The sequence below is a fragment of the Coffea arabica genome, chromosome 5e (genome assembly GCF_036785885.1).
Source record: "Coffea arabica cultivar ET-39 chromosome 5e, Coffea Arabica ET-39 HiFi, whole genome shotgun sequence".
In the NCBI taxonomy this organism is placed as follows: Eukaryota; Viridiplantae; Streptophyta; class Magnoliopsida; order Gentianales; family Rubiaceae; genus Coffea; species Coffea arabica.
This window is the reverse complement of record NC_092318.1, coordinates 3,936,563-3,959,145: the sequence shown is the minus strand read 5'-3', so window position 1 is coordinate 3,959,145 and position 22,583 is coordinate 3,936,563. Positions and strand designations below refer to the sequence as shown.

The 22,583-nt window shown below is 32.7% G+C and overlaps 1 long non-coding RNA gene across 2 annotated transcripts; it reads right to left on the bottom strand.

The window, feature by feature from the left end:
* Positions 1–4,271: 4,271 nt before the first annotated feature.
* Positions 4,272–19,620, bottom strand: LOC140006187 (uncharacterized). Of its 2 annotated transcripts, none has more exons than XR_011813824.1 (3): positions 19,334–19,620; positions 17,841–18,204; positions 4,272–4,651 (listed from the first exon to the last, which is right to left on the bottom strand). It is a non-coding gene; the product is annotated as an uncharacterized lncRNA (long non-coding RNA). The 2 variants fall into 2 exon arrangements; XR_011813823.1 differs by lacking the exon at positions 17,841–18,204 and adding an exon at positions 5,428–5,519.
* Positions 19,621–22,583: the final 2,963 nt, after the last annotated feature.

Genomic DNA, 22,583 nt, shown 5'->3' with positions numbered 1-22,583 from the left:
TTAAATTATACAATAGATTATACATGCATGTGATTTTCATTTATAATTATTGGATCCTATTCTTATGAACAATCTCCCAAGGGAAAAAATCCAGATCATACTGATTTTCTTATATTAATTGTTATACTAATTTTATCATTTTTATTATTATATTATTTCTCATTTTGTTTAGGCTTTTACTCTTATTGTTTCTTGTGTCTCAGATGTAAATTTATTAAAACTTTATCATCTTTTATATTCATAGGTGTTAAATTATAAAAATTTTGATATATAAACAAGTAATATTCTATATATAACTAGGAAGATTTGTTGTTATTGTTATTCGAACTTTCAAACTTTTCAAAAATTGAAAATGATTAAAAGCTTATAATACGACAAAATTTTATTACATATTTCACAAGATTATGTGAAAAGTCAAACTATTTTTCATAGTATTTTAAAATATATAAATATTTTTTTTAAATTATACCTATAATCATGTATTATACAGGTATATTATGAGTACTTACTAACTAAGGTACTAAGAATTAATCATTAATAAAACATCTTATCGTTATTTCAAATAAATTTCCTAATACTAGTTTGAAATATGTTTTAAAATAAAATAGCACATGTGTCCCATAAATCAGTAAGTTTTGATTATTAATCAATTTACCATGTTATTAGTAAGAGTTACTATTTATGTATAAAAGCTTACTATTACTTGAATTAAACTTACTCTCTAAAAAGTAAGTTTGGGATATAAAGTAGTAATTTATTTATTTAAAAAGTAAGTTTAATATTTATTCCAACTTACCTTTTGAAGTATAAAAGTTACTAATTTATTACTGTTAACTTATTATTTTAGATAGAAAACTTACTTTCGTATTTTTAAGTGTTATCCTAATTAGGTGGATAGACCTATCAAATAATCAAATGGTCGCTAAAAGCAAATAAAAAATAAATAGAAAGTGGTCATCTAAGTGTTATCCTATTTATGTCTTAAAAAGTAAATTGAAATAAAAATGAAAGTTACTTTTTTTAAAAAAATAAATTACTACTCTATATTCGAAACTTACTTTTTGGAGAGTAAGTTTAGTTCAAGTAATAGTAAGTTTTCACGGATTAATAGTAAATCCTGTTGATAGAATAGTAAATTTGGTTAATCATCAAGTCTTACTAGTTTGTGGCATAAAATTTACTATTTTACTTAAAGAAACTTATATGAAACAAGTATTAGGAAGTTTATTTAAAATAATGCTAAGATTTTTTAAGTAAAATGATTGAAACTTAATATTATAGTTAGTAATTGCTGGTAACGTAAATGTATAATATATGATTGTATGTATCATTCATCAATGTTATGTGTTTTAAGCATTTTAATAAATGTATGTATCACTTACAAAGGTTATGTGTTCTAATAAATTTATTTTCTAGGTCACAAGTATAACAGTTAAATTTGTACTAATGTGGCATAATCTTTGAAAACTATAATAAATTTACCCACATATTAAGTTTCGTGAGACTCAAATATATTTTGTATCATTTACAATATGGATTTATATGCACATTTTTATCAAACTTACTTTTAATTAGCAAATAGTATGTAAATTATTATAAAATGTCATTTTATAATAATCATAATTTTTATAGGTGAATGGTATATAAACTGCTAAAATTGCCAATTTATAAATGATCAAATCTTACTACTTTATGGCATATATTAGTTTGGTCAACTAAAAAATTATCGTAATTAAGTGTACGTTGGTTGTTGATTTGAAATTTGCACCCCTGTCACTATTTCGTTATTTCTATCACAAGTTTTTCTAATCAAAGTAAAACAAAGTCAAATATCTTTTCCTTTTGTATGTAGTATTTATATTTAGTAAAAAATTAATAAACCATGATTACATTTCAATGTTTCTAATGGAATTAGTAACATTTTCTAAATAAATTGGAATAATTTGTAAAATATGTTATTTTTTTACCAATATAATTAGGGGTGGCAACTGGGTCCAAATCGGAGCAGCGGGTCGAGTTGAGACCCAGGTATAATAGAAAACTGGCTGACCCGAACTTGACCCTCCAACCCGAAACGGGTCAGGATATCTGACCCAAATCTGAAAATTTCAGGTTGTCGGGTTGGCTGGACGACCCGAATGATCCAAAACGTAATTTTAATTTATTAATTTACCACTGTAATTTCTAATTCGCACAAGACTAATTACATAATCAAGTAATAAAAATTAAATAAATAATCCTAAACCAAATCTAAAATAAATTAAAAACACCGTAAAAGTGTTTTATTCCAAACCAAATATAAAATAAATAAAAGTAGTATAAAAGTAAAAAATAATATAATACATTATTTGTCCAAATATAATAATTTCAACTTCAAATAAGTTAAATAAATTCATTTAGGATTAAGTGATTAATGCCTTTGAAAAAAAAAGAATAACTTAGTTTAGTTAGGTAAAATAATTTTTAATTCATAAACAGGTGACGGGTCATATCGGATCACCCACGGTTTGACTCGAATTCGACCCGTTTTCTTTGTCGGGTTTGTCGGATTCGACTCGATTCTAATCTGAACCCGCGAAACCTCAATCCGAATCAATTAATTTCGTGTTAGATTCATATCGTGTTTTCAGGTCGTATCGGAAATTACCACCCCTAAATATAATCAAAAGAAATTTGCACTACTGAAAAACAAGTGGAAGAAAGGATGATGGCATAAGTATAAATGTGAGCAACTATATACATATCACACCATAAGTTTAGGTTTGATTTGTTCAAAACATAGGTAATTTATTCATTAGTAGATATAAAATGCATATTAATTTTTTACAAATGGAAAATACAATTTCATATATATTAACCATTAACAGAATATGTAGTTTGAACACGATCAATTGAATGCATATTTCGTTTGTTTAGCTATCATTTATTTTGTTACTTAGGTTGAATATTTACATTTGAATAGAGTATTGATATCGGAACTTCAATTATTCTTAATGAACTTCAATTAAGACAATTTTAAGGACAACAATTGCTAAAATATAGTTTTCTTAAATTTTTTTGAAAAATGACAAAAAATTACACTTTTTTGTGAAAATATCAAATTGTTAATTCAATTCAAATTAATTTTATAATAAAAAATATTATTCCTCAAACTGGTTGCTTAATCCGTATCTAAGCCCGTACTAGTGTCGAATGGATAACTAAAATTTGAAATTGCAACAAAAAATAATTTTTACAGGAAAGGTGCAAATAAGTAGAACTTTTGCTAACTTTAACCCAAAATTTTTTTTTAAAAAAAGGATAGGCTTTTTTGTAGTTTTGAATTCAAAAGTGTTGTGGTTGTGATAGAATTCTTTATTAAATTCTGAAACAGTTAAGAATTCAACAGATAAGTACCAAGGTGACTTTTATTAGCCATTAATTTTAGTTAGAGTAGGAAAGGTCGATGCACTAGTAACGCTTGGATTTCTTTATGCCAAAGAATTCATAGTACCTAAAGCTGGTAGCCTTTTTCCGGATTCATTGAAGGTATTTATGAGACCCCCACAATTATTGTTTTCTCGGTTACGATAAATGGACAAAGAAAGTCGAAACTAGTTCCCACCAACAAATCCAAAATTCCAATCCCCCGCTGCTCTCTCCCTGTTTATTAATCAAGCACAAAAATTAGGTTCAATCTATATTCATAGTTAGGAAAAATTCTAATTTATCTTGGCTATTTCTAGCTGAATACCAAGTACTTTATAACCAGAAGAACGTGCTTTATATTTGCTATTCTCCTATCTTACTAAATGTGCTTTATATTTGAAGAGAGAAGCGGTATTCTCCTGAGTGCATATGACAAACACTAATTTGCTGCAAGACTAATGGGATATACCTGTGATAAAAGGAAAAGTGATCCATCCATTGTCATTTTTTGGGCGGGATTGGAAAGTTGAGCTGCTTGGTTCTTCTATGTCCATCGATGCAGGAATTAAGTGTTAATATGATGCAGGTGCCTAGCTAAAAGTTTGTCCCATTATTCCTAATGGCAGATTGTCATTAAATAGAAAGGTGGATTAGTTGTTTATTCGTAGAGGACGTGGGAAGATACTATTTGTTTGGACTTTTGCTAATGGCTTACTGAGGAAATCGGTGCACTTAAATTCACAAAGGCCGATGCTCTCTCATAAAAGTGCCGTCAGTCTATATAGGAAAGCAACACACTTTTTTTTGGTCGAAACGAAACGATACATTCGTTTCGGAGTAAAAACTTCTAATGCTCGCAGAAATAAATAAGAGTACGTGCTCCTACGACAGAATGGATGTTACACAGCCATTAATGTGGTAAGGGCATCCTCCTTAGTACTTTACAGCAAAATGTAGCATGTAGTAAGTAGCTGCTTATTTAAAACTACCGAGGTTTTATCATGGTTAAGCATTAGAACAACTACTGCATAATAGTCCCTGACTAAGCTGAACAAAATGTGACAGGGTCACAACTACAAAAGTAGTAGCGCAATCAGAAAACACCTATAACAACTAAGACCAAAAGAGAGACTGTGTCCGATGCACCCCATGTTTGACTAGAACCATCCATATGGAATTTCATGATTAATGCTAATCTTCCCTGCTTCCTTTCACTTATTCCATCCCGTTGAGATATCCAGTCCTGAAAAAGAACATGACTTTCAGTTTTAGCATATCTGGAAGCGGAAATAACCAAATGATGACAAGAATAACAGTAAAACGTATGCGTGCTTCAAGCCCCTAAGCTTTAGCAGCAGAACAAGCCATGCGAGAAACATTTCTATAGTAAACCACCTGTACCAATTTTAATGCTCGAAAAAATCGAAGTAGATAATTCATTTATTTGAGAACATAAGAATAAAAATCCAGAATAAGGCTGAAAGCCACAAGAACAACTCAGAGAGACCAAACCACCCTTCTCCAATCATCAAGACAATATTAAAATTATCTAATAATATTCTCAAATATCTAAGAATGATCTGAGATTTAATAAGTAATAATATTAAAGATCAAGCATATGGCCGCCATACAAAAGAAGAACCCCAAGAATCCTAGAGAGTCCAAACCTTCTTTGCCCAGTAAACCAACAATACTAGCTTTAGGAGTAAGAACAAACAGTTTGAAGTAGATGATCAATATTATCAACAAAAGAGAAATGAATAGTTTTACCTAGATATCTTGCAACACTGTTTCCTATTTTGTTTCAGTTTCCCTTGAACCAAAAAGAAGGGAGAGATTCAATCCCATGTAATATACCATCCCAGACAATTATTAGTCCATCTTCAATAAAAGAGGAAATGCCAGGCCAATTTGAAGTAAACAACAAAATTCTACATGCCTCACGACATTTTATATAAAATTGGTATTTCAAAATAGGAGAAAACGGCTCATTTTGAGCATCAGTAAGAATCTACTCACCAATCATTGCAAACTAAGGAGATTATGTTCAGATTTACAATCAAAATGCATTAAAATTCCTTAATGGTCTTCGCTGAAATCTGGTTCATTCACTACAAAACCATCACAAGATTTGTATTAAAAAAAGGCCACAACAACACATAATCATAGCAAATAGGTAACATAAAACTTAGGCGTGAAGAAGAAAAAAATGTACCTGAATATTTCCGTCTCCTAATAAGTAAATTTTGTCAAATAATAAGTAAATTAAATTACTCAAAGTGTAAATTTCTATTTCTAACTAAAACTTATCTTTCAAGCATATACTTACTAGTTTTAATTAAAAACTTACTAAAGTTAATATTAATTATTTTAATATAATATTTAAAAAAGTCGCTAAAATTTTTGATCTGTCACTAAAGGTAATAGAAACCTATAATAGTAGGTTTCCCTAATATCGTTACCATAACTATAGGCACTGTAGCATTGTCTATAAAGGAAAAGACTGATCATCAACAAACATGTCATAATAATTATGAATCTTAAAATTAATTTTCCAGTCAGCCCACCTGAACTGAAATCGCACAAATTTAACACATGTTTCACACCATAAGTACCTGCAAATGCTAAAGCAAGTCACTCCTATCTATCTATAAGAAAAGTAGTCGCAAATTCTCAGTTTTTACTTCAACCTCAATAATTGAAAACTTTGCTTACCAAAAAAATAAAAATAAAAATAATTACAATAATAAGCAACGCAATTAAACATTATTGACTATATATGATAAATCGACCGGAACTGATCAGTGGTCTAAATAATGGTATTCCCAAGTCACTTTTACACAAATTGATGCTTAATTCCTAGACTTTGAGGGAGACTATTTGAAAATTTTATGAAGGAAATCATTCTACATATAGAGCAGAGATCAGTTCACTTAGTTGAGCCTTAATTAACCATATGTTATCTGAATTTTCCTTCAGAAGATTCCAAAAAGAACCGATTCCTAGCCACGAGATTCCCCCCCCCCCACCACCAAAAAAAAAAATCTTTAGACAGTAGGGCAGGGATTCACGAAGACTCTACATATTAATGAAATTCATACATACTTCTAATTTAGGCAAGAGATTATGCATTCTAATTGATGCGTACATGCTAATGTAATTGAACCAAACATGCAGCTCCAGGACGGTGCTTTCTGGCTCAGGATTCATTCATTTGGAGTATTTTTAGCTAGTAATGACAAGTTTACAAGAAATGAGTTTGATTGTACTTGCTACCTATCCCATTGGCGTAAACCCCCAAATTTTTTACTTGAATACACAAAGTGGTATTTTTTGGACAAAAAAAAAAGAGAATACATATAATCGTATTTATGAATACTTCAACCACTATGCTTGTCTTATTATGGAGCTTGGAGTCATCTTAATTCTTCATATCTTATGATTGAGAGTGGCGCAAGACTCCTTCCTAGCAAGTAAGCAGTGGTAATTAATATGTATGGATGAAACTTGGACCGATTCCCACAGACTTCCAAGCCAAGTAACCCAAATCATTAATATGACCTTCAAACCACATATATACATACACTTTCTCTGTTTAATTGAAGGACAATGTTAGAGGGCCCCAGTGGAATCTTAGTCAATAAAACCACATTTATCCATTGATATATTTACGCCATTGGGCTGCAGCCGGCTGACCATTATTGACAAGTGACTAATTTACGTAATAATTGTATGATATTTTATATTATTTTTAGTCACTTTAGTTATATTATTGGAAGAAAATGAATCATTTTGGCTATAATTGGTGAAAAATGCTTTTAAGTGATTAAATGAGGTTTTTATCACTTTTTACTTGGATTTTGTGTATTTTGACAGTTTTGACACATTTTCGTATTTCGGCTATAACTTGAGTTACAATAATCGGATTGGGATGATTCTTGAACCCATTTGAAGATAAGAGATAGATCTACAACTTTGGTGAAGACATCTGAATCTAGTTTGAAGGTTTTCCAGGTCAAAAAGCCGAAGTACAGAGTCAATTGTTATTGGTCGAAACTGGAACAAGGCATGGAGCAGGCAAGGGTATTTCAGTCATATCTCAGCCTACACAGATCCAAATGAGGTGATTCTTGATGCATTGGAAAGATAACTCAAAAGGCTACAACTTTCGTGTTTTAGACATGAGCTGGTTCAGCCTCTAACATCAAGAAAAGATCGGTTGAAGTTGGGCCAAAAACAGAGCAAGTGATCCACACTCGGATCCACTATTCATCCGAACCCTCGGCTGTTTCTGGGTTAGTGGAACCGAGCTCGGATCCATACGGATCCTAGGCACTGTAGCAGCTCGGATCACTGTAGCAGCCCAGATTTACTGTAGCAATCCGGCCGGAATTTGGCCGGATTCCTGGCCGGATTGTGGTCAGAAAAGGCTGCTCTGTACGCGTAAAACTCAATTTCACTCCCACCAACTCACATGTGATGCTAGACATGTGAGAGACATTACCAGCTGGAAGGAGAAAGTGTAAAACTTCATTCCTTGACCACCTTTCATCATTAAATAGCCAAATGCATTGCAAAGAGGAAAGAAAAGAAAAGAATAGAAGGAGATTGGAGTTCATAGCAGAAAAATAGAGTGAGACACGGGAGAAAGCTTGAAGCTGCAGAAATGTAACTCTTTCATCTCCCTAGTGTTAGTTTAGCTTAGTATAGAGTAGTGTAGCTTTTCCATTCTTGTTTATTAGCTAGATTAGGATGAAGATGGAGGATGAAGAAGGTAAGGAAGAAAGCTCATGTGACAAGGGTTGTATTCCTTCCAAACTCTTTATCTTTTGTATTTGATTCCAAGTTTAGTTAATATACAAGTTCTGGATTTTTGTTCATTATGTGTTTCTAAAGTTTATACCTTGGGTTTGGTTGAACTTTCTATGATTGTTAGTGTTAATTGTTTGGTTATTTGATTGCTACGATTTGAGCAAGTTATTTAGCACTTTGACTCTTTAAATCATGATTAATCTGGTACCATTAATTATGATTATCTAAGGTGTTGTTTCTGCAATGGAAATTGAGATTTAACACTAGTTCAAGAAGTGCTAAACATAGGGAGTACACTCACGAAAGTAGAGGTGCATCTATGTGGTTTTTAGTGATTCATTTCATGTAATTTCATTGAAGAAATGAACTTGTAGCTAATTTCATAACCATGAGAATAGGTATGGATTAGTTATAAGTATAATTGATTCACTACGAAAGTAGGATTCAAATGCATAAGGAAATTACACCATAACTAGCCTAGATGTAGTAATTAATGATCCAAATATAACACTTGCATGAGTAGTTAGGGATACCACAACCTAAGGAGCTTTCATTTGTCATTTTGTATAATTTCAGTAGGTTAAATTTGTTATAATTTATTGATAGTCTAAATAATAGAGAAGCTTTAGTAATACCGGTAATTGTTCACTCTTCCTTGTGGGATCGACCCGATATATACCCTAAACTACTAGTTGATCTGTATACTTGCAGTGAACGGGTGTAATTCGGTATTTTTTAGCTTGCACGTATGTAAAATACCCGTCAAGTTTTTGGCGCCGTTGCCGGGGAAGATTTGGCAATATCGGTGTGAAAAGCAACTTTATTAATTTAGACAATTTCACTTGTTTTTGTTGGTTAAGTGTCTTGTTTGTTTTGAGTCTTGTTGAGTCTTTTATGTTTAATGTCTTGTTTTTGTATGTTTAAAGTCATATATTCTTCTTGACTAAACTTGTTTTTGAGCTACTTTGAGAGCATGTTTAGGGGATCAAGGAGAGTAGAAAACAGGGGAGGACAATGCTTGAGAAGTGGAAGATTGGCAAGGGATGGTTACCAAGTGCAAAGCTCCTTCAACAGAGGTAACCAAGAATTTACTGAATGTATGTCTTTTGAAGATGGTTTAAGGTGCTTAAAGGCAAAATTTGATGTAATTAAGTTACAAGTTCAAATGGACACCATGATGCATGAAATTGAGCAAAGGAGGAATATTAATGCTTTTAATTCTTATCATGTGATTTGTGACTTGTGTGGAGATTATCATGCTACTAACACATGTATGCAAGCACAAAATGTGGATTATATTGATGAATTAGAGCATTACAATCCCGGTTTTGATCAATATAGTGCTAATTGGAGCAATTCTCCTACTTATGGTTGGGATAATCAATGTACTTATAGTGAGTCTCCTTATTTTTATGATTACCAACCTGAATGTGTCCAATATGAATCCAAACCATTTTGGGAATTGGCAATAGAAAGAGTAGCTAATGATTCTAAGCCATCTTGGGAGTTAGCTATAGAAAAATTAGCTAATGTGACTTCCGACCGTTTTGATAGGATTGAGGAAAGAATAGATGAATTAGCTTCTCACTTTGGTAGAATACATGAGCAATTGAGTGCATTGTGTGAAGTTATTTCCTCTAATAATGTACAAAATGATCCTAGCATGAATGGTGGGAATGTTGTATGTGAAAATGGGTTGCATTTTGATGAAAATGATGAATCTCAAGAGTGTTTTAATGAGCAAATATCCATTTCACATGATAATATCTTTGGAACTAACTTTGTGATAAGAGTTTATTTTACGTATTTTTTGTGTGTTTTATTAGTTAATTTTGGTTTGATTATTTAGTTTAATAACTAAAATAACTAAGGTTTTGGTAAAAAAACTACATTTTATGTTAAAATGGCTAAACATTGCATTTTATGGATTTTTATGGTAAAAACTTCATATTTTGTAGGTTTAATGATTCAATCATCAAATGAAGTGCATTGAGAAGATATTTGGATGATTGAAGATGGATTAAAGTGGTGAAAATAAAATATGAAGTGTAAAAAGGAAAAATGCAATTTGAATCAAGAAAAGTCAGGTTTTGACAACTCTGACACGTTTTGGTATTTTGACTATATCTGGAGATACACAGATCGGATCAAGGTGATCTTGGTACCATTTTGAAGCTAAGAGATATATCTACATTTGGTATGAAGACATCAAAGTCCAGTTCAGCCGTTTTCATAGTCCAAAAGTTGAAATACCGAAATTCAACTCAGCTGTCCAAAGTGGAAAACAGAGCTCTGACCAGTGTTTAGTATTTCGATCATATCTCAGGCTACAAAGCTCAGATTTGGATGATTCTTGAAGCATTGGAAAGCTAACTCAAAGGGCTACAACTTTGGTGTTTTACAAAAAATCCAGTTCAGCCTTTATGATAGAGAAAATCGCAGCTGAAGTAAGGACAAAGTGAATACGCGAGTACACAAAACGTGACTTGTAACCGCGTTTTGTGTAGGCGCGTTTTCCGGCCGCAATTCTGCAATTTTGCTCAGTCAATTCTCTTGTGTTCTGACTACTTTCCAGCTACAATCTGCAAGAGAATTCGGTGCACATGCTTTAGAAGACAAAAGGGCAAGAAAGTTGGCATATTTTCAAGTCAAAAACAATGGCTATTGACTATCTTAACAATTTCAGATTTGGAAATCAAATGCAGCAAATTTGGACCAATGGAAAAGGAGCTTTTGGAGCAGTTTATATAGGGAGCAACCAGGACATGCAGAGCATACGGGAGAAGCTTGGAAGTGCAGAAATGTAGTTTTTCCATTCTCTTAGTATTAGATTAGTGTAGTATAGTTTAGCTAGTTAGTTCATCCACTCTTGTACATTATCTAGATTAGGATGAAAATGGAGATGAAGAAGGCAAGGTGATGAGCTCAAGTGACATGGGTTACATTCCTTTCCAACTCTTTATCTTTTGTATTTGATTCCAAGTTTAGCTAATATACAAGTTCTGGATTTTATATTTAATATGTGTTTTTAAAGTTTATACCTTGGGTTTGGTTGAACTTCCTATGATTGTTAGTGTTTATTATTTGGCTATTTGATTGCTAGTATTTGAGCAAGTTATTTAGCACTTTGGCTCTTGAAATCATGATTAATCTGGTACCATTAATTCTGATTATCTAAGGTGTTATTTCTGCAATGAAAATTGAGATTTAAACATTAGTTCAAGAAGTGCTAAACATAGGGAGTACACTCACGAAAGTAGAGGTGCACCTATGTGGTTTTTAGTGATTCATTTCATGTAATTTCACTGAAGAAATGAACTTGTAGCTAATTTCATAACCATGAGAATAGGTATGGATTAGTTATAAGTATAATTGATTCACTGCGAAAGTAGGATTCAAATGCATAAGGAAATTACACCATAATTAGCCTAGATGTAGTATTCAATGATCCAAATATAACACTTGCATGAGTAGTTAGGGATACCACAACCTAAGGAGCTTTTATTTGTTAATTTCTTGTATAAGTGCAGTAGGTTAAATTTCTTATCATTAATTGATAGTCTAAATAATAAAGAAACTTTAGTAATACCGGTAATTGTTCACTCTTCCCTGTGGGATCGACCCGATATATACCCTAAACTACTAGTTGATCTGTATACTTGCAGTGAACGGGTGTAATTCGGTATTTTTTAGCTTGCACGTATGTAAAATACCCGCCACTTTGAACCTCAAGAGGTGAGTTTTAATGGCTCAATTTTCACCCCTCTTGAGGAGTGTATAAAAAGTACAGGTTTTAAAGATATTCCTGCCCAAGATACTCTCATGACATTTCCTTTGGTAAGTTCTCAAGTGGTGCATATTCAAGGTAATATCTATGAAACACTTAAGATAGGAAAGTCACTTTCATTTCTCACATCATTAGATCATGTGGCTTTGCTATAAAGTCACCATTTAATGATCCACCACAACCAAAAATGGTGGATTATTCGCTAACAAAGCCTCCTTGAAAAAATGAGGTGAAATAGTCAAGCTATTGACTTTAAAGAAGCGCTTATTGGGAGGCAACCCAATGCTTGTTTAAGTTAGTGTTACTTTGGAGTGATTTTATGTTTAAAGCATAAGTTTGAGTAATTTTGTTGTTTTTCATTTGTAGGTTTTGGAAAAGTGACCAAATGAGGTGAAAAAGGCGAAGTTTGATCAAAGATCTCAATACCTCAAATTCAGTAATTGTGGTTTTTGATGCATTATGCATGTTTAGATCATTTTACATGTGCGTGAATGGTTTATTTTGACATAGAAATGATCTAGGGTGTATTTTGAATAATTGGGGTCAAACTGAAAATTGCAAAAATTCTGCAATAAGTGCAGATTCAATGGATCCGAGCTCGGATCCATATGGATCCGAGGCCTCGGATCCACTTCTGCAATCAGAAAAAAATTCGAACTTCTTGATCCGAGCTCACTCACACTGATCCGACCTCGGATCCTTTCAAAAACGACCTCGGATCCTTTTAAAAACGAAGGCTTGGATCACTTTTCAACTCCACTTTTCTTCATGTTGGCTTGTTTTTAGTAAGTTTTAGTTCTTCGATTAATGTTTTTGTGTGTTTTGTAGGTGGCAATGGCAAGAGTTCATGCAAATGATCTCAATTGCAAAGGTGTTTATATTAAGGCAAAAAGGGAGTTTTCATGTTCAATTGCTGCATTTCATGCATTTAAAGTGTTTCATGTTTAAGTTATATTCATGCATGATCATGTTAAATTTGAATTTTATTCAAAGAACATGAAGTAGGTTGAATGTGGAAGGTTGGCCAAGCAAATTTGGAGGAAAAACTGCAGAAAACAGCTTTTTCTGCAGCAAATCCAGCCATAAATCCGGCCAAATGTTGGCCGGATTTAAGGCCGGATAGTCAGGGGAGAAAAGAAAATTTTTTCGAGCATTCTGGACAGAATCCGGCCGAAAATCCGGCCAAAAACTGGCCGGATTGTAAAAAAAAAAAAAAAAAAAAAATCCACTGTAGCAAATCCGGCCAACAATCCGGCCGGAAATCCGGCCAGAAAGTGGCCGGATATGCAACAGTAAAAAAAAAAAAAAAAAAAATTCTGCCCAGAATCCCTCCACGAATCCCTCCAATTTCTGGCCGGATTGTGAACAGTAACCAGCATAAGATGAATCCGTTTCACGGATTCCTCGCAATTTTTCTCCCTTCTTCTTCAACCTACACACACACTCACACCTCAAACACACACTACTCACTAAAACACCACTTTTCACCATTTAATCTTCAAATAACCTTCACCAAATCACTTTCTCCTATCTTTTAGAGTGAATTTCATAGTACATATTCTTTCAAAAACAACTCTAAAGTGGATTCAACCTTACCAATAGTTAGGGTTGTACTTTCTTGAATCACTCAATTGAGGTCAAATTGGAGTAAGTTTCTTGGGGGTTTTCACATCATATTTATTACTTAACATCACCAAACCAATTTGAGGTAACAATTCTTCACCTAACTTTGTTATTTGAATTTTGCCATGGTTGAATATTTTTTATTTTTAGGCAAATTTTATATGTGAAGTTAGGTGTATTTATTTGAGCTTATTGATGTTATTGGTGATTGTTAGTGATAAATATATTTTGTGATTTGCATTTATTGTATTTATTTGGTGAATTCTTGCTAGTTTTATGCTTAATTTGGCTTGGTAACAAAGTTGCATATTAAGTGGCCAATATAGCATTTTAATTAGCTTAGTGGGAGTTTTTGATATTCATGTGAGTAATTTAGATTACCTAATGAATGAAAAGGTGCTTGATTGAATGATTTCTTGAATTCTTAGGTAATTCTAAAAGAAGAGGTGAATTGAAGATGGCCTTAATTGATGAAATTCATAAATGAACTTACAATTTTTGTGGTTCAATAGTTTTTAGTATTTCATGAATTTTCACGAAGGTCATTTATATTTTCGTTTGGTGTGTTTGCCTCCATTTTGAGATTACTTTTGTACTTGAAGGGATTTGATCATTGATGGCAAAATGTATAAATGGAACTTATTTTGTTCATGATTGTGGATTTTTTGTGTGAAATTAGCTTCCCTTTGCTTTGGATACTAATGCATATATTTGATTAGCAAAGATTAGCTCATTTCATGTTTTTATCCCTTGAACATTGTATGGTTCCACATGCTTGATCATTTTTCCTTTTTCCTTGAATTGCATGATTTTGTTGATTGCAACCTTTTATTTTTAAGGAATTTATTTGTTTTGATTTTGTCTTTTTCAGGGTGCAATAAGTGAACTTTCCATTCTTTCTCAAATACGGTTGGAAATTCATCACTTGGACATGGATTCGGATTGCGCAAGTTCAATTGAGCAGTATTTTCTTTTACTCCTTATTTATTTTCCTTTTCTCACATTGAGGACAATGTGAAGTTTAAGTGTGGGGGAGGAAAATATTGGACTTGTATTTACTTGCCATGTGATGATATTTTGTGAATCTAAATGTTTAGAAATGTTGGAATTGTGTTTGAATTATTTGCCATGTGGATAATTTGCCTGAAATTGGATTTGTTGGCAGGGAGTTTTCTTTCATTTATATGGGGAAACTCTGTCAAAATTTTTCTAACATCTTGTCCAATATTTCACTATGCCCCAAAAGTTCTTCAATTTTTTCATTTTTATTTCAAAAAGGGCCAAAGTATTCCAACCTTAAGTGTTTAATTCTTCCAATTGTTGAAACTTTATATGTATTTTGGAAAGTTTAGTCCTCATTTAACTTGAAAATAGTTATTATGCAATTAGAATTTTTACATTTTAGAAAGTATATTTGGTAAAGTGAGGAAAATTATGCCTATAATTTTACATGTTTAATGAGATTTCTTCTCTTTACTTAATTTTATAAGTAAGTGATTGACATAGTTGATAAAAGGTTATACTCCTCCTTTGATTAGTCTTATATATTTTCTAAGAGGGAATATCTATTTATTGTCCTTTATTTCTAAAAAAAAAAAAAAAAAAAAAAGAAAAGAAAGAAAAGAAAGAAAAAATTATTCTACTCCAATGATTTTTGTACCGAGTAACCGGGGGTTGGCATCTACAAATGTCGATTTTCGCGTAAAAAGGTACTTGAATCAAGAGTATGCATTGCAACTTGAATAAGTGAAATGTTGAGTAACCGGGAATCTTCACCTAAAAGTGTCGATTTTCGCGTAAAAAGGCATTCTCACTATTTAAGTAAAATTAGTATGAATAAATCCCTCTTAGATGTAAAATTTTGAGAAAAAGATGATTATAGGAGGAGGAATGCTATAAATTGACTATGTGATTTGCTTATTTGTGAAATTAGGTTAGGGTAAGAGATTAAGTTTAATTTGTTAAATTAGGGTATAATTATCTTTCCTTTACTTGATATTATGAGTATTTAGTGTAATTTGAATAATTGTACAATGATTATTTTTCAAGTCTTGAGGAATCAAATTTGACAAAGTGCATATATTGTTTCACCGCTTGAATCATTGTAGTTGATTATGTGTGGATTGCTTGAGGACAAGCAATGATTTAAGTGTTGGGAGAGTTTGACAAGTGACTAATTTACGTAATAATTGTATGATATTTTATATTATTTTTAGTCACTTTAGTTATATTATTGGAAGAAAATGAATCATTTTGGCTATAATTGGTGAAAAATGCTTTTAAGTGATTAAATGAGGTTTTTATCACTTTTTACTTGGATTTTGTGTATTTTGACAGTTTTGACACATTTTCGTATTTCGGCTATAACTTGAGTTACAATAATTGGATTGGGATGATTCTTGACCCATTTGAAGATAAGAGATAGATCTACAACTTTGGTGAAGACATCTGAATCTAGTTTGAAGGTTTTCCAGGTCAAAAAGCCGAAGTACAGAGTCAATTGTTATTGGTCGAAACTGGAACAAGGCATGGAGCAGGCAAGGGTATTTCAGTCATATCTCAGCCTACACAGATCCAAATGAGGTGATTCTTGATGCATTGGAAAGATAACTCAAAAGGCTACAACTTTCGTGTTTTAGACATGAGCTGGTTCAGCCTCTAACATCAAGAAAAGATCGGTTGAAGTTGGGCCAAAAACAGAGCAAGTGATCCACACTCGGATCCACTATTCATCCGAACCCTCGGCTGTTTCTGGGTTAGTGGAACCGAGCTCGGATCCATACGGATCCTAGGCACTGTAGCAGCTCGGATCACTGTAGCAGCTCGGATCACTGTAGCAATCCGGCCGGAATTTGGCCGGATTCCTGGCCGGATTGTGGTCAGAAAAGGCTGCTCTGTACGCGTAAAACTCAATTTCACTCCTACCAACTCACATGTGATGCTAGACATGTGAGAGACATTACCAGCTGGAAGGAGAAAGTGTAAAGCTTCATTCCTTGACCACCTTTCATCATTAAATAGCCAAATGCATTGCAAAGAGGAAAGAAAAGAAAAGAATAGAAGGAGATTGGAGTTCATAGCAGAAAAATAGAGTGAGACACGGGAGAAAGCTTGAAGCTGCAGAAATGTAACTCTTTCATCTCCCTAGTGTTAGTTTAGCTTAGTATAGAGTAGTGTAGCTTTTCCATTCTTGTTTATTAGCTAGATTAGGATGAAGATGGAGGATGAAGAAGGTAAGGAAGAAAGCTCATGTGACAAGGGTTGTATTCCTTCCAAACTCTTTATCTTTTGTATTTGATTCCAAGTTTAGTTAATATACAAGTTCTGGATTTTGTGTTCATTATGTGTTTCTAAAGTTTATACCTTGGGTTTGGTTGAACTTTCTATGATTGTTAGTGTTAATTGTTTGGTTATTTGATTGCTACGATTTGAGCAAGTTATTTAGCACTTTGACTCTTTAAATCATGATTAATCTGGTACCATTAATTATGATTATCTAAGGTGTTGTTTCTGCAATGGAAATTGAGATTTAACACTAGTTCAAGAAGTGCTAAACATAGGGAGTACACTCACGAAAGTAGAGGTGCATCTATGTGGTTTTTAGTGATTCATTTCATGTAATTTCATTGAAGAAATGAACTTGTAGCTAATTTCATAACCATGAGAATAGGTATGGATTAGTTATAAGTATAATTGATTCACTACGAAAGCAGAATTCAAATGCATAAGGAAATTACACCATAACTAGCCTAGATGTAGTAATTAATGATCCAAATATAGCACTTGCATGAGTAGTTAGGGATACCACAACCTAAGGAGCTTTCATTTGTCATTTTGTATAATTTCAGTAGGTTAAATTTGTTATAATTTATTGATAGTCTAAATAATAGAGAAGCTTTAGTAATACCGGTAATTGTTCACTCTTCCTTGTGGGATCGACCCGATATATACCCTAAACTACTAGTTGATCTGTATACTTGCAGTGAACGGGTGTAATTCGGTATTTTTTAGCTTGCACGTATGTAAAATACCCGTCAATTATCTCAAGTGCAATATTGTGATGGATTGTAGATTTCAATGATTATTATACTTTTGGCAGATTTTTTTTTCAAATGTCAATAATCTATGTTTTTACCTACTCTTGCTCCTAAATAACGAGGAAAAGGACAATTCTAACTGGATTATTAGGAATAGAAAAAGACTAAATTACCTTTGAATTAGACGGATGCCCTATGACACATGTTGAATTTAAAAAAATTACATAAAGTGACAATTGATGGAAGGCAAGATTCAAAACTCTGACCTCCCATCTCACAAAATCTTAAAGTACTTTTTGTGGTTTAACAAGTAGTGTACATATACAGGTATCATCTATCCTTGCATCTTTGTCATGATAAGAAATCTATCTGGTCATTTCTTTCCCTCCAGCTTGCGTTTTTCTCAACCCAGTCGGAAGCCATTGAAAGCATGGCAAGTGAACAATTGAGTGGTAGGTGGTCTCTTAATGGAATGACTGCCCTTGTTACTGGTGGCACCAGAGGCATTGGGTAAGCAAATTCCTTCAAATATAGTTCCTGGTATTTATATTTATATCAAAAAATTAGTAAATTCATTTCAACATTAGTTTTCTCATTCACTCCTCAAAAGGGTATGTTAACTGTTAACAACCAATTGGACAACTTTTAATGAGCAGAAAACCTACTCAATCACGGTCATATCTCGTTTCATATACATAAATCCTTACTTCCTTCACTTGTTCTAGTATATATGTGCGATTATGTCCCTAGTAGCTTTAATGCAACATCCAAAATGCGCGTCCCCATTTTAACTATTTGACCCAAAATTTCAGGCATTCCATAGTGGAAGAGTTAGCAGGATTTGGGGCCATAGTATACACATGTTCATGAAACCAAAAGGAACTTAATGAAAGGCTGCAAGAATGGGGAGCAAAGGGTTTCAAAGTCTATGGTTCAACTTGCGATAAGGCTTCAAGAACAGAAAGAGAGGAACTAATAAAGAACGTCTCTTCCACCTTCGACAGCAGGCTGAACTTACTGGTAAGTACAAATTCTGATCCATAAAAATGGTTGGCCCATCTATTTCTTGACTTGTTAAAGAATCATAAACATCATTTCTGTTTAGAGTTTTAGTATTTGCATCCAGAGTAATTCTTAGGGGAAATATTTCCGATATCTTGGTTTGAATTAATTTCCCAAATGCGGACTGCAGTGCAGATATTTTGTAGGATGTGCCGGCTGAAAGTGAATGGTATGCTTAAAAAGGAGTAATTTAAGAAGCCTCCGATAAGATTTTTAACAATTTGACTGCTATTTCCATTTGGCAATTAGAACTTTTAATTTTCACCCGCACCGAGTAGCAATCATAACACAGAAATTTCTCTTTGACATTTCACCAAACATCTTATATGCATTCACAAATTAATCACATTTAATTTAAACGTCTAGTCTCAAGTCCTTTCCTAGATGTTTCATATGGCTATTAAGCATATTTTACCCGTAGACAATCAAAACTACAACCATTTCCTAGATGTTTCAGTGGACATTTTCAGCCCCAAAATTGCAATAAAATCTTCAAATTCTCAGCCTTGATTTCGCAAGAAAATCTTGACAAACAAAACAAATGAAATATAAATAAATTACAGCAATATAATGAAACGATTTCAAGAGGACATGATGGCCTAACCTCGCCACTGCTATTTTTCATATGCTCTCTGATTGGCTACCACCGTCGCTAACCCTTTTATTGTGTCCGCATATGGCAGCACCCAAAAACAACCGATCGATGAGAAAGGATAGAGGGAAAGTGGGAACTGAAGATGAAAATTTTGAAGTGAGAAAATTTATTCAATTGTAACCAAAAGAAAGTGTGGACCAAAGTGGAATCCTTTGCCTGGGAATTCAATCGTATTGTTGGAACTGATAACTAAGTAATAAGAATGCAGATGACTTTAAAGAGATGATACCCGAAAGTGTTTCAGGAATCCAAAACCGTTTTCTGGTAACTATTTTACTTAAATATGAACATTTTTTACTTTTAGTATTAGTAAGTTTAATTTAAACATAAGTAAATTTTGTCAAATAATAAGTAAATTAAATTACTCAAAGTGTAAATTTATATTTCTGACTAAAACTTATCTTTTAGGCATAAACTTACTAATTTTAATTAAAAACTTACTAAAGTTAATATTAATTATTTTAATATAATATTTAAAAAGTCGCTAAAAAATTGGATCTGTCACTAAAGGTAATAGAAACCTATAATAGTAGGTTTCTTTAATATTGTTACCATAACTATAGGCACTGTAGCATTGTCCACCTGTCCAATCATAAAATATACATTAAGTAGCCCTTCTAAAGATAAAATATACATAAAATCATAGTGATGGAGGAGCATAAAAACATGATAATTAGGACACATCAAATTCCCCTACACCAAATCTTTGCATGTTCTTGGCCAAACTCAACTAGAGAATACATGAATAATGCCCAAACAACTAACTCAATTCTCTATTAGAACATTGGAGTGATACTACCCCTACAAAACGATCAAATACCAAAAACCAGAATACAATATTGAGCGAGATATTAAATAACCAAAAATCTCTTAACAAAACAAAAGCACCCAAGCACAAAAATCAACCTAAGTGATAGACTTCACAGGATGATTTCACTCTCTCAAGCATATGCAATAATCACACAAGTAGGGCTATATATCACTCAAATTTGTTTCATAAAATACACTACTATAATCTTGCAAAGAATCTACTCTTTCAACACCCTAAAATATGCATAACATGAATCATAAGAACTTCAAACTTTGGTTGTAATGGGGCCAAGGTTAAAGGTAAGATAGTTGGGAATGTAAGATAAATCATTAGAACTAGTAGAGCATACAAACAATCTCCCACTGAAGATAACTCCCAAAACTTCTCTTCAATAGAATCAAATGTATCCCTTGCGAACAAGAAGTCATTCTGCAACCATTAGCTACCCAATTGACAATAATAACTCATAACAAACCAATAAAGCACCAAGAGAATATTAATAATGAAAAAGAATACTTTCTTTTCTTTTCTTTATTAATAACGAAAAGGGATACTTTCTTTTCTATTCTTTATTAATAACGAGAAAAAAATACTTTCTTTTCTTTTCTTTTTTTTCTTTTTCTTCTTTTTTTCTCATTTTTCAGCTTTTTTATTTATTGTATCCTTGTCAAATTTTGAACATAATTCCCTCTTGTGCAAATATCATAAACTTGCCCAATATATCAACCCCACACGCTTTCAACAAAATAACCCCCATTCACTAGAAATAACCCATCCATTTAACATAAAAATACTTCACTGGTTACGAAAGATAAATGAAGATTAGAATTAAGAGTTTAAAAGATGGGAACAATTTGAAAACCAAGAAAAACGGTCATTTGGCTCAATAGGTCTAGCAAAAGGTTCAATACCAAGGTTGGTTCATTTACTCAAGTCAAAATTTGATAAATAAAGATGGCCTTAATCATTTTCATCATACATATTTCCAAGATAACTTCAAGAAAGACACCGAGTGAGTTCTACAGTAACAAATTTATGAACGATATCATATAACAAAGAGGAATAGATTGACCATGAAAACTCAATCTTTAGGCCCAAAAGCTCATAAGGTTGTTGTTTATCACACTAGGCCAATTCTACACAAGACTTGTCTATTGCATCAATTAATTCAAGATTGCAAAATATCACCGCAGCATTGTACGCAGCATTAGATGATTGTTACACTACTCTAAACATAACTACTAACATTCATGAACAAAACAAACAAAAGAACATAATTAACCATCACTACCTAAATTCAACATTGTCCTCAATGATATAAAGAAATTAAAAAAAAAAAAGAATACTCTCCTCAGAAATCGTGAGTAGGTATGGTGAATATTAAGTGATGTGAATATGCAAATTGGAAAACCATTTAGAGAGCCAGACATAGAATCAAACATGTTTTGCCCATTTATTACTACCACTACTTTCATTATTACCTGCTAAATAATCAAGAAAAACTACTAAGCATAAATATAAAACTAAGTATAAAATAAAGTAATTTAAAATATGAAAATGTTGGGTTGCCTCCTTACAAGCGCCTCTGGTTAATGTTGCTAACTCGACATAGCTACATATAAAATGTTTCAACTCGCTTCACTGCTTCCACAATATGCTCCTGATATCCTTCATAAATGCAGTGATCCTTCTTAGGTGCGACATGAAATCTCCAATCTTCACCATCACTAGAAAGCACAAAATGGACATTAACTAAATATTTGATAGCATCAAAAATATTAAAGCTAATGATCTCACTATCAAACTCCATGGTCAATGTACCAGTATATTAATTCTGTTTTTAGCAATCTTCAAGAAGGGTCTTCCAAGTAAAATAGGTGCTGGATTTGGAGACTTATCATCCTCAATGTTCAAAACATAAAAGTCACTTAGAAAATTAATCTATCAACCTGCACAAGATGATCTTCCAATACCCCTTCAGGGTAAACATTAGATCCATCTTCCAGTTGAATAATGACTCTAGTTTCTTTTAAAGGACCTAAATTCAAAGAAGAATACATTGACAAAAGCATGACATTGATAGGTGCTTCTAGGTCTAACATAACTTGTTTAATTTGAGCATTACCAATAGCACAAGGAATTGTGAACATACCTAGGTCCTTGTGCTTTGGGGATAGCTTCTTTTGGGTCATGGTAGAGGCATTCTTATTGATAGCCACCTTTTCATTCCTCTTGAACTTCCTCTTTGTAATACATAGCTCTTTAAGGAACCTTGCATGCTTTGGAACTTGCTTAATCACCTCAAGCAATAAAATGTTAACTTCCACCTTGCAAAACACATCAAGATCTTGCCCTTCCTCATCCTTCTTAGTTTCACTAATCTGCTCG